Below are 15,012 nucleotides of genomic sequence, written 5' to 3' on the forward strand. Positions count from 1 at the left end.
CCCTCCCACGCCCACCATTTCCCCAAAAACATCAAAAGAAAATTTTTGAGAGAGCCATTTTATTCCCCGAAATTGAAAAGTCAAGAGATTATGTCTTTGAGTATGGCAATGCCCCCCCCCCACACACAGCTCTCAGAGCAAGGGTTATAGGTCGTCCCCTGTGGGCACATAAGGTATATAGAAAAGGTGATCGTAAAAACTCTGGAATGACCTCTTTTGATTGGAGATAAGATGTTCTAGTGTCCTTTTTAATATCCCGAGTGACTGGAGGGCGGATGCCCCGCCCCACACACACAACCAAAATGCATCTGACAGAAATTTTTGAGATGGCCATTTACTGTCGTAAAAACTTCAAAAAGAGCTCATTCTACTGAAAATTGAAAGGGCTAGTGCTCTTTTTAGTATTCGAAAGTAATGGGAGGGTAACTAACGCCCACCATTTCCCAAACACATCCAATAAAAATTTTGAGATTGCCATTTTGTTCAAAGTCGTAGAAACGCTCGAAAAGTATGTCTTTCAGGATGACAACACCCCTACAGCCCTCGGTGTAAGGGTTGTAAGTTATGCCCTGGGGTCAAATAAGGTATATATAGAAATGGCGATCGTATAAAATATCGAAGGGGACTCATTGGCTTGGTAATCAGAAGTTCTAGTGCCCTTTTGAAAATTCAGAGTGATTAGAGGGTGGATACCCCCCCCACACCTCATATTTCCCAAAATGCATCTGATAGAAATTTTGAGATGTTCATTTATTGTTTTAGAAACTTCGACAAGAGCTCATTTGATTGAAAATTGAAAAAGCGAGTGTCCTTTTTAATAGTCGAAAGTGATTGGAGGTCAACTAAGCCCCCTTCCGCGCCCACCATTTCCTCAAACACATCCAATCAAAATTTTTAGATAGCCATTTTGTTTAATGTTATTGAAAGGTTCATAAATTATGTCTTTGAGGATGAAACCCCCCCAGGCCCTTAGTGTATGTGTTGTAAGTTTTCCCTGGGGGCATATAAGGTATATATAGAAAGGTGATCGAATAAACTTTGAAGGAGGCTTATTGGATTGATAATCAGAAATTATAGTGTCTTTTTTAAGAAATAAAGTGATCAGAGAGTAGAGAGGCCTGCCCCCCCCCCCTCCACCTCGAATATTTCCGATATGCATCTTTTAGAAATTTCGAGATGGCCATTTGCTGTCGAAGAATTCGATTGGAAATTAAAAGAGTCAGTGCCCTTTATAATAGTCGAAAGTGACCCCCCCCACCCTTCAACTCGTATTTTTTCCAAATGCATCTTATAGAAATCATAAGATGGCCATAAGATGGCCCCCACCCTTCAACTCGTATTTTTTCCAAATGCATCTTATAGAAATTTTAAGATGGCCATTTTGTTCAACGTAATTTAAAGATCCGGTAATTATGTCTTTTAGAATAACAACCCACCAAAGCCCTCAGGGCAAGGGTTGTAAGTTATGCCCTGGGGATATATAAGGTCTATATAGTAAGGGTGATCGTATTAACTTTGGAAGGGACACATTGGATTGTTGGATTGGGAATGATAAGTTCTAATTCCCTTTTTAATATTCAGAGTTATCGAAGGGTGGAAACCCCCCCTCAGACCTCGTATTTTTCCGAAATGGATCTGACAGAAATTTTGAGATGGTCATTTGTTGGCATAGAAACTTCAAAAACAGCTAATTCGATCGGAAATTGGAAGTACCAGTACCCTGTTTAATAGTCAAAAGTGATCAGAGGGCAGCTAACTCCCTCCAACCCCATAGTCCTCACAGTCCCCCTACAGTCCTCAGGGCAAGGTAAGTTATTGCCCGTGGACACAAAGGGAAAACATAGAAAAGGTGATCGCATAAACTTCGGAGGGGGCTCGCTGGATTGGTAATCAGAAGTTACAGTGCCCTTTTCAAGATTCAGAGTGATCGGAGGGTGGGTAAATCCCCCTCGAAAGCTCGTATTTTTGCAAAATGCATCTGATAGAAATTTTTAGGTGGTCATTTGTTGCCGTAAAAACTTCGAAAAGAAAAAAAAATTGCGAACAGAAATTACGATAACTAGCCGAGTCAAACTCAAAACGAGCAAAAATTAGCATGAGTAGGGCTGATAAACCCTATGCGTTCTCATGACCAGAACACCATTTGCGCTTTACTCAAAAGAATGTTTGAAATGTTTTAACCTTTCTTACTTTCTTATAAATTTCTTACTTTCTTATAATCTTATAATTTCTTACTTTTATAAATGAAAAATTATCAAAAACCTTAAGGAAGAGGTGTCAGTATATTTCAATTAAACTGACAATCTACGGGCATATGTTTGTTCGTATTTTCTCGAAATGTATCTGATAGAAATTTTGAAATGCCACGTCTTGTCGTAGAAACTTCGAAAACAGCTGATTCGACTGGAAATTGAAAGGGTCAGTGCCCTTTTTAATAGTTGAAAGTGACTGGAGGGCAACTAACCCCCTTCCACGCCCACCATTTCCCAAATATATCTAATAAAAATTTTGAGATAGCCATTTTGTTCAACGTAATTGGTAGGTCAGGAAGTTCTGTTTCTGAGGACTATAGCCCCCCCCAATAGCCCTCAGGGGGACGAGGGGCATATAAGATGTATATAGAAAGGGTGATCTTACAAACTTCGGAAGGGGATCGTTGGATTGGTAATCAGAATTTCTAGTGCCCTTTTTCAGATTCAGAGTTATTAGAGGGTAGATACCCCCCACACCTCGTGCTTACCCTAAATGCGTCTAATAGAAATTTTGAGATGGCCATTTGTTGTCATAGAAACTTCGAAAAAGGCTCATTCGGTTGGAAATTGAAATGGCTAATGCCCTTTTTATTAGCGAAAAGTGATTGGAGGACAACATACCTCCCCCCATGCCAATCAATCCCCAAAACACATCTAATCAAAATTTTCGATAGACATTTTGTTCAGTGTAGTTGGAAGGTCTGGAAATTATATCTTTGACAGCCCCCATACCTTCTCAAGACCAGAACATTATTTGCACTTTTTGAAAAAAAATGGCTGTGGATTGTCAGTTTTGTATACATATACTGATAAATATTCCTTAAAGCTTTAATAATTTTTAAATTATTAAAGTTAAAAACGTTAAAACATTTTAAAGGTATTTTTTACTTATTTAAATAACAAAAAAATAACCGAGTCCTACTCAAAACGAGCAAAATTTGACACAAGTCGGGCTGACAACCCACATGCCTTCTCAAGACCAGAAAATAATTTGCACTCTACTGAAAACGAATATATTCAAAATGTTTTCACTGTGTTTTTACTTGTTTAAAATGTTTTTACTAGATATTTGAAGGGGAAATCCCCCCCCCCTTTCATTCCAAATACAGTGCGAGTGTCTGATGCCCTTTTTAAGAGTAACAAGAGACTGGAGGGCAAGCAGCCCTTCTCTCAAGCCTATTCGTTTTCCATACAGATCTAGCCAAAATTTTTATACATCTACTTTGTTCAGCATAGTAGAACGGTCCAGCAACTATATCCTTAGGTATATTATGCATTTCAACCCCACACAATTATCCAATTGGGCCATTATGTTTTAAAGCTAATTGCTGCTTTAAAATAAACCAAAATACGTTGTGTTCATGGTTGCCAATAAGACACCTCTGTAATATATCGAGAACGTCAGGGGGTATGAAGTTGAAATTATCGGGGACATTACTATTAACATTTCGTACAATTCAAATAAATAAAAAGCGTGTAAGTGTACCATGGTTGTCAAAGAGCATAGACAGAATCTTCTGGGAATGAAATTAAGTTTTATTTTTCTGGTCAACTTCAGGAGCAATAAAATTAAATTACAAATACGGTCTGGGTCAGGATTAAAAATTTGTTAAAAAAGTTTCTCCAATATAAAATGGAAATTCACAGTATGGATTCTTACTGAAGAAAACTGAAAAGATATACAATATTATTTTTTCCATGAAAAAGACTGTGTCAATGAAAAACGGACAGAAATTATTTTTAAAACTATGTCCACAAGACAAGTTTTTCAAAGAGAAGTAAAGAGCTCCATTAAGCCAAGAATTAGCAAATATAAAGTCAAATAATCTTCCAAGCGTAAAACTATCACGAATCACTATCAATAAATAAATTAAACTTAAAAAGAACATAAACTGCAATAAATAGCCGAGTCAAATTCAAAACGAGCAAAAAGTAACATGACTTGGGCATGACAGAACAAGTGTCACGAGGAGAAAAATCAGCGCACAAATTTCACAAGGAAAAAAAATCAATATGCAACAAGATTCAACAACGAAAATCAGCACGCAGCAAGCTCCACGAACAACAATCAGCAAACAACAAAAACCATGAACAAAATCAGATTTGTGAGAATAAAAATCACTGTACATGTTTCACGAAAAGAAAAACTATCATGCAACAAGTTCCGTGAACAAAATCAGCACGAAACAAGTTCCACGAACGAAAATCAGCACGCAACAAGGTCCATAAACAAAATTAGTTTTACGAGAAAAAGAATCAATGTACAAGCTTCATGATGAAAAAAATGAACATGGAATAAATTTCACGAATAAAAATTGGCACGCAACAAGTTCCTTGAACAAAATCAACACGCAACAAGTTCCATAAACAAAATCAGTTACATGAGTAGAATAATCAATGTAGAGGAAACATGAAGAGAAAAATGAATATGTAACATTTTTACGAACAAAACTCAGCAATCAACAGGTTCCACGAACAATAATCAACACGCAACATGTTCCATGAACAAAAATCTGCACGCAACAAGTTTCATGATTATAATCAATTTCACAAGGACAGAAAATCAATTAAAAAGTATCACGAACAAAAATCAACACGTAGCAAATTCCACGAACAAAAAATCAGTATGCAAGGGGTTGAACAAAATTATTTTCACGAGGAAAAAATGAATGTACAAGTTTCACGAAGAGAAATATCAAGTGGCAACAAGATTCACTAACAAAACTCAGGACGCAGCAATCTCCAGAGCAAAAGAATCAGGACGCAAAGAGTTCCATGAAGAGTTACAAGCTATGCTTCGGACCATATGCTTGTTTTGTTTTGTTTATTAATATTAATATACCCATCTTTCTCTCAACAAAAAAAAAACTAGTTTCACAGGAAAAAAATCAACGTAAAAGCTTTACAGAGTGAAAAATCAAAGTGCAACAAATTTTACGAACAAATAACCATTATGCAACAGGTTGCACGAACAAACAATCGGCAGGTAATAGGTTCCCTGAGCAAAATTAGTTTCAAGAGGAGAAAAATTAAAGTAAAAGTTTTACAAAGAGAAAAATCAATATGCAATAGGTTTTACGAACAAAAATCAGCAGAAAATAAGTTCCACGGACAAAAGTCAGTACCAGAGAAGTTCCAAGAACAAAAGCATTTTCACGAGGAGAAAAGTCAATGTATAATTTTCACGAAAAATCAGCATTCAAAAAGTTTCATGAACAAAAATCAGCACACGACAAGTTCTACAAACAAAAATCAGCAGGCAATGAGTTCCTTAGCAAAATAAGTTTCACAAGGAGAAAAATCAATTTACAACTTTCAAGAAGAGAAAAATCAAGATGCAATAAGTTTCACGAACAAAAATTAGTACACAGCAAGTTCCACGAGCAAAATCAGTTTTACAACGAGAAAAATCAATGTACAAGTTTCACTTGGATAAAAATCAAGATATCAAGTTTCACGAACAAAAATCGGCACACAACAACTTCCATGAACAAATATCAGAACGAAACAAGTTCTATGAACGAAATCAGTTTCACGAGGATAAAACGAATGTATCAGTTTCACAATGAGAAAAATCAGTATGCAAGAAGTCTCACGAACAAAAAAATCAGCACACAATAAGTTCCAGGAACAAAATCAGTTTTGCGAGGATAAAAAATCTGTGTACAAGTTTCACGTAGATAAAAAATCAACAGGCAACATGTTCCATAAACAATACATCAATTCGCAACAATTTCTATGAACAAAATCAGTTTCACGAGGAGAAAAAATCAATGTACAAGTTTCCCGAAGAAAAAAATCAAGATGCAAGAAGTTTCACAACAAAAATCAGCACGCGACAAGTTCCATGAACAAAAATCAGCACAAAACAAGTTCCAGGAACAAAACGAGTTTCCCGAGGAGAAGAATCGATATGCAACAAATTTCATGAATAAATAGCAGTATGCAGTATGCAACATATTCCATGAACAAAACCAGTTTTATGATGAGAAAAGTCAATATACAAGTTTCACGAAGAGAAAATTCAACATGCAACAAGTTGCAAGCACAGGATTCAGCACACAACAAGTTCCACGAACATAGTACAGCGCGTAAAAAGTTCTTGAACAAAATTGGTTTCACAAGGAGAAAAATCAATGCAGAAGTTTCACGATGATAAAATCAACATGTAACAAGTTTCACGAACAAAAAAAGTCCGGATACAACAAGTTCTACGAATAAAATCAACACGTAACAAGCTCCATGAACAGCATCAGCATACAATAATTTCCATACATAAAATCAGATTCTTTAGAGAAAATCAATGTACAAGTTTCACGAAGAGAAAAATCAATAAGTAGCGTTTCACAAACAAAAAACAGCACGCAGCAAGTTCAGATAAAAACAATTTTTAGTTTATAATTTTACAAATGCTAGGAATCACTGGAAGAAACGCTAATGAGGATTTTTCCATGAAGTTTAAACGCTCAATTCTTGTGTAAATGAACATTTTTGCAGGAAAATGCTCGTAAGAATGTCATATGGGTGATAATCCAAACCAGAGCAAGCGGTCCCAACCACAAATCCACCACTAGGTAAGGGAGGTTCACCACCCAAGCTCTCCCCCCTTCTGGATCTGCCACTGACGACAGTCCAAAGTAGCCAAAAAAACTCGTTAAAAATAAAACTGTTAAGTGAAAAAACACTACCATGTCTTGATTCAGGAATGGTAACCATTATCTAAATTAGTCTGAATAATAAATTAAACGGTTTGTTTCATGCCTTAGATATGAAATATCCCTACAAGAGTCCTTAAGATGACATTTTTGGCAACATGAGGAATATTTCCTAGTACCTTTCATCAATGGGTGCGTGTAGTAATAGCGAAACTTGTGCTACAATACAAGTTCACGAAATACTTGGTTGTTCGAAGGATTTTTGTTCTGCTCAAGAAAATACTAAAGGATCCAGTGATACCAAGGCATCGAAAGGTGGGCTGATATTGAGTATTTTACCTTTTTAAGCGAATATTTATAATGCTTTTCACATCCAGTGGTCTTCTAAGCCAACTTTGCTTCCCAGTGTTCCCCCTGCTTAGGAATTTTGGAAGTTTAGACTTGAAATTGCGCATGAATTCCTAGTATAACTCATTAAAGGATTAGTCAACCCTTAGCTAACTAAAATTTGCTTCAGGTAGTCAGTATTTTTTGGTAAAATTTTAGAAGAAGGTTTTTTGCCTATCCTGAGAAGCAGTTGAGGAAGGTGAGTAAAGCTTTCAGGTATGAGCAGGGCAGTCACGTATAGGGGGTTACATCCCCCCTCAGTGTTTTTGGGCACTCAGTAGAATCGTGGTGCACCACGATTACACCGCCAAAATTTATTGTTCGACTACACAAAACTATGGAAGCACTGGTATGTCATCTACAGAAATCTCGAACTTGTTCGATAAAAGCAGCAGTTTTACCGGCTTCTGCTGTGATTTTACAGATGGTGCCACAATTTTCCATTTGGTTAAATAAATAGCAAAAAAAACTGACATGACGCATACCGGTTGGCATACGCATCATACACAATCTCGGTCGGCAAACACAGTGATTTACCTACTCGTCCAGTGATTTTACACATCGTATTCGAAATGGGCATTATACTAATTATTGATAAAACACTGTCAGTAAAAATGACGTCAGTAATCCGTTCGTCAGTAACCAGAGCTTTTCTGCGAAAGTGCAAACTAAAAAGTGTTACGGACTCTTGAAGGGAATTCCAAGCAATTTTGAATTACTCACCTGATATCCTGCCCTGGTGTTTTTGACGCCTCTAGGTTAGGGAGATCCACTGCGGTGAAACTTGAATTTATGTTATGTTTCTGAGGACTATAGCCCCCCCCCCCCCAATAGCCCTCAGGGGGACGAGGGGCATATAAGGTGTATATAGAGAGGGTGATCTTACAAACTTCAGAAGGGGATCGTTGGATTGGTAATCAGAATTTCTAGTGCCCTTTTTCAGATTCAGAGTTATTAGAGAGTAGATACCCCCCACACCTCGTGCTTACCCTAAATGCGTCTAATAGAAATTTTGAGATGGCCATTTGTTGTCATAGAAACTTCGAAAAAGGCTCATTCGGTTGGAAATTGAAATGGCTAATGCCCTTTTTATTAGTGAAAAGTGATTGGAGGACAACATGCCTCCCCCCATGCCAATCAATCCCCAAAACACATCTAATCAAAATTTTCGATAGACATTTTGTTCAGTGTAGTTGGAAGGTCTGGAAATTATATCTTTGACAATCCTTATACCTTTTCAAGACCAGAACATTATTTGCACTTTTTGAAAAAAATGGCTGTGGATTGTCAGTTTTGTATACATATACTGATAAATATTCCTTAAAGCTTTAATAATTTTTAAATTATTAAAGTTAAAAACGTTAAAACATTTTAAAGGTATTTTTTACTTATTTAAATAACAAAAAAATAACCGAGTCCTACTCAAAACGAGCAAAATTTGACACAAGTCGGGCTGACAACCCACATGCCTTCTCAAGACCAGAAAATAATTTGCACTCTACTGAAAACGAATATATTCAAAATGTTTTCACTGTGTTTTTACTTGTTTAAAATGTTTTTACTAGATATTTGAAGGGGAAATCCCCCCCCTTTCACTCCAAATACAGTGCGAGTGTCTGATGCCCTTTTTGAGAGTAACAAGAGACAGAAGGGCAAGCAGCCCTTCTCTCAACCCTATTCGTTTTCCATACAGATCTAGCCAAAATTTTTATACATCTACTTTGTTCAGCATAGTAGAACGGTCCAGCAACTATATCCTTAGGTATATTATGCATTTCAACCCCACACAATTATCCAATCGGGCCATTATGTTTTAAAGCTAATTGCTGCTTTAAAATAAACCAAAATACGTTGTGTTCATGGTTGCCAATAAGACACCTCTGTAATATATCAAGAACGTCAGGGGGTATGAAGTTGAAATTATCGGGGACATTGCTATTAACATTTCGTACAATTCAAATAAATAAAAAGAGTGTAAGTGTGCCATGGTTGTCAAAGAGCATAGACAGAATCTTCTGGGAATGAAATTAAGTTTTATTTTTCTGGTCAACTTCAGGAGCAATAAAATTAAATTACAAATACGGTCTGGGTCAGGATTAAAAATTTGTTAAAAAAGTTTCTCCAATATAAAATGGAAATTCACAGTATGGATTCTTACAGAAGAAAACTGAAAAGATATACAATATTATTTTTTCCATGAAAAAGACTATGTCAATGAAAAACGAACAGAAATTATTTTGAAAATTAATTCCACAAGACAAGTTTTTCAAAGAGAAGTAAAGAGCTCCATTAAGCCAATAATGAGCAGAAATAAAGTCACTTAATCTTCCCAGCGTAATGCTACTACAAATCACAATAAATAAATAAATGAAACTCAAAATGAATAGAAATTACAATAAATAGCCGAGTAAAACTCAAAATGAGCAGGAATTAACATGAGTAAGGCTGATAAACCCTATGCCTTCTCAAGACCAGAAAATAATTTGCGCTTTACTGAAAAGAAAATACGTTTGAAATGTAAGATTATCAAAACCTTAAGGGAAAAATTTCAATATATGTCAATTAAACTGACAATCCAATGTCATTTGTTTCTTTGTTTTTTGTTTTTTTTTCAGTACATCGCAACTTGTGTTCCGGTCTACAGAAGGTATAAGGTTTATCAGCCCAAGTCATGTTACTTTTTGCTCGTTTTGAATTTGACTCGGCTATTTATTGCAGTTTATGTTCTTTTTAAGTTTAATTTATTTATTGATAGTGATTCGTGATAGTTTTACGCTTGGAAGATTATTTGACTTTATATTTGCTCATTCTTGGCTTAATGGAGCTCTTTACTTTTCTTTGAAAAACTTGTCGTGAGGAAACTTTTTTAAATTAATTTATATAAATATGAAGGTAGTTCATCTCCTCTTCTTAACTAAACTCTACAATACTTATATTTGTTGGATTTCATATTTGATTACTATGCTATGTAGGAATAATTGGCTGAACAGTTCGTTGCTTCCTACAACCAAATGCTTTTTTTTCGACTGTAAACCAACAGAATCGACCAACTTTCTATACATTCAAGGGTGAAATTTAGGAATGAAGGATTGCGGTGTAAGCACCTCTTTGAATTAAATGAATATATATTTTCTAAGCGTAATGAAGCAGTAACTGTGCTATTATAGTGCGTCGTTCCGATGAGTGGACACACCAAATGATTACCGAACTAAGTACATAATTAAAGTAGAACAACAAAACGTGTAAACTTAATGTTCGGTGCAGAGCCATATCCAGGCATAAGGGGGGGGGGGTTAGGATTCAAATAAACTGAACACAAATATAAACCTGACATTTTGGGTGCAAGATTCCTCTTCTAAACTAGCTATGACAACAGTTTACATCCCGTTTTCGGAGTTAGCATTGTAACAAGGAAATCTTTATCTCAAAACCTTCAGAAACCTATTGATTGAACTTCCAGAGCAAGAGCTCGCCCTGGTTTCCCTGTGCAGGCTTCAGATTTCATGCAGTTGAACTGGTAATGACTTTAAAAAAAATCTGAATGCTTTGAAGCATGAATTTTGGTATTCTAGCGTTTAGTTCAGAAGAGGGAATAAACTCAACTGTTACCGAAAAGAATATTTGAATCTCTAAACCGAAATACGAACGAATGAAGGAAGAAGATGCTTAGTATTTAAGCATAAAAGTGCCAACATCTAATGTGAATCACGTCAAAACATAAGAATTCACCTACAGTAGATTTGGCCCTGTAGATGGTGCGAGGCATTTTCGTGAATTGACGTTACGGGGGGTCGGGGTTAAGGCCCTCTGTCATTCGCATATACTTCATCAGACGAGTGTAGGAGTTTTTTGGGGGAAGTGGAATTTTTGGAGGCCAGAAATTTAAATCAAATCATAAGTAGATTATATGGAAAATATTGCATATAGTAGGAATAGCTAGGATAGTCGCAATATTTTTGGTGAAAAACATTCACGGGAAGTATTAAAAACATAGCGATAGGTTAAATGCTACCATACCTATATTATATAAGTTAATTTATTCTGAGCGAGTATTAAGGTACTGGATTTGGGGCTGAGCGACTTGTAAGAAATGCGTGAAATATACCAACAGTATAAGAAATTATCTAAAAGGACTCCACTTAAAAGGGCTCACTTATTGAATGGGATCGGAAAAAAAGACCAACTACGAGATAGCCACGGCTAGTCAATATATTCACGAGATAGTAGCAACAGGTAGACTCCTATGATTTCCAGAATACTGTAAATGGGACATAAGACCTATCATTTTAAGAAAAAATCGTGGATTCTTGATTAAACGTATGATTTTTCTTGATGGTAATGCATGCCTACATTTGTTTCTAGTAAATCAAGAAACAGTTCAAAAACTGAGATGGAAATCCTTCCAAGTCACCACTACCACCAGTGGCCTAATTTTGTCAAAAGACCGGGGGGGAAGAAGTTGGAGCTAATTCTCCTAAATTAAGTGAAAATGACAGTGAAAATTGAAAAATGAGCCATGTAGTAACATAAAGGTAAAGGCATACTAAAGAAAATTGACCCGCTTTCTTTGGATGCGTGTATTATGCAGGCTTATCTTACTTCTGGCAATATTTTTGAAGAAAATATATTTCAGCAGGGGGTGGGGGAAAACTGGGGTTGCCAGGGAGTTTAGAACTGAGATATAAGAGAAACAACTAAACCCCCCACCCTACCCCATAGCGAATTACGCCCCTAGCTACCACTCTGGACCTCGTCCATCAGACTTTCATTAGTTGGACCCGTTAATGAAGCTCTACGCGGAAATTTTTTCGATCTAATCAAGAAGTTGAGAATCAGACAAAAGGGTTCTAAATCAGCCTAAATCCTAAAACATTTTATCCCAGAGAAACGCATTAGTTAGAACAACGACGGGTGATAGTGGTCAGGAAAGACGCGCCATTGGTCAGTTTTTTCTTATCAATAGTGATTTGTCTCGTTCCATCGGAGTCAATGACCCCTTATGGCCATGTTTGATCAGATGTAACCAAAGTAAGAATTTGACAGGGGGGGGGGACGAAATTTGAGAAAGAAAAAATGGTTAAAAACAAATGAAAGGCAGAGTATATGAAAAATACAAGATATTATAGGAAGAACCCCCCAACCCCCAAAAAATCTTTAAGGATTTCAGTGGAATTACAAAAATTTTCCTAAATTTTCCTTTAATTTTCCTGTTATTTGCTGTTTTGACAAGTTTGACGCACCCCATTATAGCCCCCGTCAGAAAAGATACCTTTGAAATAAGTTCTTGTATAAGGGCGTGAGGCGTTGATTTTGGAGAGTGACGTAAAGCCTGGATGTTTGAATTTATGGATTCCCATCCATAGTACAACACTCAAAATTATCCCAAAAATATCTTTGGGCACAATTTCTATAGGCAATTCATGGTTTGGACTAGCTAAAATCAAGCTTATTGTTTTAAGCAGGATTAACTCCATAAGACATTCGCAATTAAAAAAAAAAAGTCCTGCAGATTCCGACATGACCAAGTCGATTAAAAATACAGATAAAACATCAGCTTTTTTTGTTTAATTTCAGCCGGCCCCATGGGATGTTTTTATTATCACTATAGTTCTTATGTTACCAGGGGAACTAATCAGTTTGGGTAGATGAATAAGTAACCTGGGAATTAGCCTGCAGATTATAGTAAATTGCAAAAATCAAAGTTTTTTTTTTGAAAAGTAAAGATCGAAAAAATTAGCTTGCGCAAGATGTCAAGCCTTGAACGAACAGAAATTAACTTATGTGAGACATCATGCAGAACAGTATAAGAACCACGCCAAATATAAGGTTGTCTTTCCGCTGATCAATCCCCCCCCCCCCGAAAGAAAAGGTTTACTTTTAATTTTCATTTTACTGAAAACATAAATATGTTCTCATTAAGTCTGTCTTTGCTTTATGACATTAATATTTGAATGTGGCTTTAAAAAGAAATCAGAAGATCCCTTCCCACATTGGGGCATCAATTAACAGATATTTTTTGGGTGGGGGGTGCAAAAAGGTAATTTCAGAAATTTAGAGGGGCAATTTTGTTGTTTTTTAATTTTTTCAATTAGTAGTACTTGAAATAGCCATTTAGCACCGTGTATTAAAAACTGAAAATGCGGAAGGAATGATATTTTCAAAATATATATGACACTAGAGTCTGATCTACTCCTAACACTTTATACATTACTACAAAGTGACTCAAACTTCAATCTTCCTGCCCAGGAGAACAGTCCTATAGCCACTGAGCACCGTACTGCAGTAACCATTATTATAAAAGCATTTATATTGGATACTATTATACGCCAATTTCACTGATGTACTTGAGATTGTCTTATTTTATTTAAGATAGGTTGTCATCTTGGGCGTGTTTTCCCCATTTTTCAAAAATTAAGATAATTTTCTGATTTTCGTAGCTTTTGTTGGGTTTCTTTAGACCTGATGAAGTTTGTATGTTTGAACTCTATGTATAAAGTTGGTTCATTTTATGTATATATTATAAGCAAAATTCCTTTCTTTAAATACGATTCCAATTTCACAAATGTGCCATTGCCTTTGTTGTATATTCTCTCTGCCTTTTTTTCTTCATGCTTTGCCTTGTCCGTCAAACTCTTGCATTTTTTTTGAAGTTTCCAACACAACCTTGCGTTTGTTGGTTATTTTGGCGCCGAAGCCATTTATTATTTTTTTAGACGTGGTTATTATTTACTTTTTTGTGTTTTAGCGGTTTAAGAAGCAGTCATTAGATTTGTAATAGTTGTGACACTGGGAATAATACTAGTAGTAGATGTGGAATAGTAGTGTCAGTAGTAGTAGTAGCACCAGTACGAATAGTGGCAATAGGAGTAGTAGGAACAAAATTAATAGCATTAGGAATAGAATTAGTTGGAGGTGTAGCAGTGGGGTAGTAGCAGCAAGTGCAGAAAAATCAGTATTAGTGCTGGCAGTAGTCTTAGTTTGAGTAGTAGCAGTAGTAGACTTGATAGTGGTGGGAGCAATAGTTGGCTGTAGATTGTGTAGTAGCTGTGGATGTGTCAGCAGTGGCTATAGTTGTCGTTTATCGTTAACTCTACAGCAGTTAGTAGTGACAGCATTGTGGATTCCACAACACATATACCGTTGGATTCAACGACAGCCCTGTCCGTCATTCCGACAACAGTCTTGCTTGTCACGGGAGCCCTATCCCAACATTCCGACAACAGCCAGCAGGTGCATGCTACGTCATAGGGAATGTTTACTTTTGCTTTGTTACATCATAGAGTAAGTTTTCTAAACAAAACATGTGTTAATTCTTTGAAAAAAACTACAAGGGGCCCCGACAAATCTGGATTTCTCAGATTGTTACATAATAGAGAGTCCTTAAAAAACCTTTACCCCCCCCAATCAAGATTTCCTTGGGTTTCTCCTAATTTCGTTTTTTTTACTTGTGAGGACTAGAGCTTGTTTACTTCAGGATTTCTAAGGTCGCTACAAAATAGAGTCCTTAAAAACCTTCAGGGTCCCCGCTAAATCAAGATTTCCTTGGGTTTTACATAGTAGAGTCTTTTTTTAAATCTACGAAGGCCAGGGAAAAACCTTCAGGGCCAGCTAGTGGGGGATCTTCAAGACATCGGACCCGAGATGTCAATTTCAGCAGTTGTCCCCAACCTAACCTAACCAACGGGGCCCTAGCACCCAATTTCATCGGGGGCCCTAAC

This window comes from Artemia franciscana, chromosome 11 (assembly GCF_032884065.1).
Source record: "Artemia franciscana chromosome 11, ASM3288406v1, whole genome shotgun sequence".
In the NCBI taxonomy this organism is placed as follows: Eukaryota; Metazoa; Arthropoda; class Branchiopoda; order Anostraca; family Artemiidae; genus Artemia; species Artemia franciscana.